This window comes from Schistocerca americana, chromosome 8, assembly GCF_021461395.2.
Source record: "Schistocerca americana isolate TAMUIC-IGC-003095 chromosome 8, iqSchAmer2.1, whole genome shotgun sequence".
Taxonomy (NCBI): Eukaryota; Metazoa; Arthropoda; class Insecta; order Orthoptera; family Acrididae; genus Schistocerca; species Schistocerca americana.
The window spans coordinates 453,501,082-453,505,932 of record NC_060126.1 but is presented as its reverse complement, the minus strand read 5'-3'; the positions used below and the strand labels follow the sequence as shown (position 1 = coordinate 453,505,932).

Below are 4,851 nucleotides of genomic sequence, written 5' to 3'. Positions count from 1 at the left end.
GGAAGTCCACTGCGGAAATTATTGAGCCATGTTGCCTCTGTAGCCACTCATAATTTCGAAAGTAGCCGGTGTAAGATGATGTGCACGAACTGATCTCTCGATTACGTCCCATAAATGTTCTAGTCGTTCGAAAACACCAGAATGTTTTTCAGATAAATCACGGACAATTGTGGCCTTGTGAGATGAGTCGGTTGTTTGGGAACATGAAGCCGATGAATGGCTACAAATGGTCTCCAGGTAGCCAACCATAGCCATTTCCAGTCAATGATCGTTTAGTTGGACCAGAGGATCCAGTCCATCCCACGTAACTAAATCCCAGACCATTATGGAGCAACCACCAGTTTGCCTACTGCCTTGTTGACAATCAGCGTCCATGGCTTGGTGGGATCTTGCCACACTCGATCCCTACCAACAGTCAACTGAAATCGCGACTCACCTGAGCAGGCCACGGTTTTCCAGTAGTCTGGGGTCCAACCGATATGGTCTCGACCCCATACGAGTCGCGAAGTTCGTCTGCTGCCATAGGCATCAACGCCAAATTCCGATATGTTTTTGGTACGTCAAACATTGGTTCCTGCATTTATTTAACGCAGTGTTGCTTGTCTATTAGCACTGACAAATCTTCATAAACGCCGCTGCTCTCGGACATTAAGTAAAAAAATAAATAAATAAATTACGTCGCGGACTGAGTTGTCCGTGATGAGAGGTGATTCCTGAAGTTTGGTATTCTCAGCATACTGTTGACACTGTGGAGCCCCAGCTACCATTCCGCGTTCAGAGTCAGTTAATTCCCGTCGTAGGGCGAGAGTCACGTCGGAAACTTTTTACGTCAGTCACAGATGACAGCTCCACCAATGTACTGCCCTTTTGTACCTTGTGTACGTTGGCAGCGAAACGAGGACGGTGGGAAAACCAGAATCGAACCATTTAAGATTTGGTGGTACAGAAGAATGTTAAAAATTAGGTGGAATGAGGTAAGGGATGAGGAGCTTATCCGGAGAATCGGCGTGGAAAGGAATAGATGGAAAACACTAAGAAGACGAAGGAACAGGATGGTAAGACATCTGTTGTAACATCTTAGAATAACTTCCACTATACTAGAGGGAGCTGTAGCGGGTATGATCTGTAGAGGAACACAGAGACTAGTGTACAACCAGCTAATAATTAAGGATGCAGGTTCAATTTCTACTCTGGAATGAATATTTTGGCACTGGAGTAGAATTCGTGGCAGGCCGCATCGCACCAATGAGCAGATTGATGGCTCAAAAATAAATAAGAACGCCGTACTGCCGCCATTTGTATACAGTACTGGCCATTAAAATTGGTACACCAAGAAGAAACGCAGATGATAAACGGGTATTCATTGGACAAATATGTTATACTAGAACTGAAATGTGATTACATTGTCATGCAATTTGGGTGCATAGATCCTGAGAAATCAGTACCCAGAACAAACACCTCTGGTCGTAATAACGGCGTTGATACGCCTGGGCATTGAGTCAAACAGAGCTTGGATGGCGTGTTTAGGTACAACTGCCCATGCAGCTTCAACACGATACAATAATTCATCAAGAGTAGTTACTGGTGTATTGTGACGAGTCAATTCCTCTGCCAGCAGTGACCTGATGTTTTCAATTGGTGAGAGATGTGGAGAATGTGCTGGCCAGGGCAGCAGTCGAACATTTTCTGTATCCAGAAAGGCCCGTACAGGACCTGCGACATGCGGTCGTGCATTATCCTGCTGAAGTGTAGGGTTTCACAGGGATCGAATGAAGGGTAGAGCCACGGGTCGTAACACATCTGAAATGTAACGTCCACTGTTCAAAGTGTCGTCAATGCGACCAAGAGGTGACCGAGACGTGTAACCAATGGCACCCCATACCATCACCCGGGTGACACAGCAGTTTGTCGATGACGAATACACGCTTCCAATGTGCGTTCACCGTGATGTAGCCAAACACGGATGCGACCATCATGATGCTGTAAACAGAACCAGGATTCACCCGAAAAAACGACGTTTTGCTATTCGTGCACCCAGGTTCGTCGTTGTGTACACCATCGCAGGCGCTCGTGTCTGTGATGCAGCGTCAAGGATACCCGCATCCATGGTCTCCGAGCTGATAGTCCATGCTGCTGCAAACGTCGTCGAACTGTTCGTGCAAATGGTTGTTGTCTCGCAAACGTCCGCATTTGTTGACTCAGGTATCGAGACGTGGCTGCACGATCCATTACAGCCATGCGGATAAGATGGCTGTCATCTCGACTGCTAATGATAAGAGGCCATTGGGATCCAGCACTGCGTTCCGTATTACCCTCCTGAACCCACCGATTCCATATTCTGCTATCAGTCATTGGATCTCGACCAACGCGGGCAGCAATGTCGCGATACGATAAACCGCAATCGCGATAGGCTACAATCCGACCTTTATCAAAGTCGGAGACGTGATGGTACGCATTTCTCCTCCTTACACGAGACATCACAACAACATTTCACCAGGCAACGCCGGTCAACTGCTGTTTGTGTATGCGAAATCGCTTGGAAACTTTCCTCATGTCAGCTCGTAGTAGGTGTCGCCACCGGCGGCAACCTTGTGTGAATGCTCTGAAAAGCTAATCATTTGCATATCATGGCGTCTTTTTCCTGACGTCATCTTCGTGGCCTAGCAATTACAATGGGCAGTAGTGTATTTGCATATCGCTACCCGATGACATTTGTCATCTCAGAATAGGTTGTCTTCTAGTTTTGGCCATTACTACAACCTATACGATTGCATGCCACACTTCTTAAACCCTGTGACAGGTTATGTGTATGAGGAGTGGAACACAGAGCCACTGCAGCTACAGGCCTCGCTTCAGCCGCCGCGTTGGACCCCCGCTGGAGCCCAGGGCTGGGAAGGGCCCGCTGCGCCGTCCTTCGCGCGTCACTGCCTCCGTTCGAGAGCTTTACGATGTCCGCTTTTTGTGGCTCGGATCTGCGGCGGCGCCCATAACGAGCCCCACATGTGTCCGCCACCGCCTAAAGACACGCGGCCCGGCTGTGTGGTCCGAGCTCCATAGCTGTCTCCATCCCAGGCCCAATCTCCCTTCTCCTTGCTGATCGCTGAAATCATCACATGGGCCTGGTGCTCAGGCAATAAAGGCGCGCCCGGGTATTAGATGTCACCAGACTGAATCTCAGTCGGACCACGGAAATTTTCAGTCTGTCTTTGCATTCCAGAATGAGATTTTCACTCTGCAGCGGAGGGTGCGCTGATATGAAACTTCCTGGCAGATTAAAACTGTGTGCCGGACCGAGACTCGAACTCGGGACCTTTGCCTTTCGCGGGCAAGTGCTCTACCAACTGAGCTACCCAAGAACGACTCACGCCCCGTCCTCGCAGCTTTACTTCTGCCAGTATCTCGTCTCCTAGCTTCCAAACTTTACAGAAGCTCTCCTGTGAACCTTTCAGAACTACCACTCCTGAAAGAACGGATATTGTGGAGAAATGGCTTAGCCACAGCCTGGGGGATGATTCCAGAATGAGATTTTCACTCTGCAGCGGAGTGTGCGCTGATATGAAACTTCCTGGCAGATTAAAACTGTATGCCGGACCGAGACTCGAACTCGGGGCCTTTGCCTTTCGCGGGCAAGTGCTCTACCAACTGAGCTACCCAAGCACGACTCACGCCCCGTCCTCGCTGTTTTACTTCTGACATTATTTGCATTAGTCGTCACGTCACTAAAGTGAAGAATCGATAGGAATGACACATGGTTCAGATGCCACGTTAAACTGTAGGTCACTTTTGCCCGGTTGCACAACTGTGTTGGAACAGAGTCTGGCAACTCAACGAGGGGACGTCCAGTTGAGCCGCATGAATGCAGAGTTCTAGCGGTACCCTGGATGCCAGTTGCGAAGACCCGAAAGGAAAGCTCGAAGTATGTGCCTGAGAACATTTTGCAATAGCACATGGATAGTAATTAGAGAATGTGAACTTGCAAGTTCATAACGATCACCCTTTTAATTATTATTGTTATTATTATTATTTTTTTTTGTGCCATGATTCCGTGGTCCCGTAGGTCCTCTGGAAAATTGCTACGTTTTGAGTTCTCCAGCAGAGAACATCTTCTGGAGTAATTAACAGTAATCTAGATTATTAGGCCGCAGGGTTTGCGATATGTCACAGTACTTTAAGAAAGGACGTCGCAAAAGGTGCATAAGATGTGCGATGAATAGCAAATGGTTCTGAGCACTATGGTACTTAACTTCTGAGGTCATCAGTCCCCTATAACTTAGAACTACTTAAACCTAACTAACCTAAGGACATCACACACATCCATGCCCGACGCAGGATTCGAACCTGCGACCGTAGCGGTCGCGCGGTTCCAGTCTGAAGCGCCTAGAACCGCTCCGTCGCAGCGGACGGCCAGGCGTGTTCCTAATCTGATTGATGATGCCTATTCAGATTTAGTGCCAGTCGCATAAGGTTGATGTGGTGGTAGTAGCGTCACTATGAGGATGCAAATCACGCATGCGTTATATCCGTGGAGGAAACTCGAAATTGTGCTAAGATCTTATAAGACCAAACTGCTGAGGTCATCGGTCCCTAAGCTTACACAGTGCTTAGTTAAACCAACTTACGCTAAGGACAACACACACACACATGCCCGAGGGAGTACTCGAACCTCCGAAGGCTGGGGGGGGGGGGGGGGGGGGGGGAGCCACGAGAACCGTAACAGGACGCCCAAGCCCACGTGGCTACCGCTCGCGCGTATCCGTGGACGACACTCGTAAGTGTCAATTACCTTAGACTCTGGACGTGGTGAGTTGGTGTTAGTCGAGAAAAGACTGCATTTAAAGCGACAAAGACGCC

At 48.7% G+C, this 4,851-nt stretch overlaps 1 non-coding gene across 1 annotated transcript; it reads right to left on the bottom strand.

Annotated features, from left to right (window-relative positions):
- Positions 1–3,583: 3,583 nt before the first annotated feature.
- Trnas-cga lies at positions 3,584–3,658 on the bottom strand. The gene has a single exon. It is a non-coding gene; the product is annotated as a tRNA-Ser (tRNA).
- Between the last annotated feature and the right edge of the window lie 1,193 nt (positions 3,659–4,851).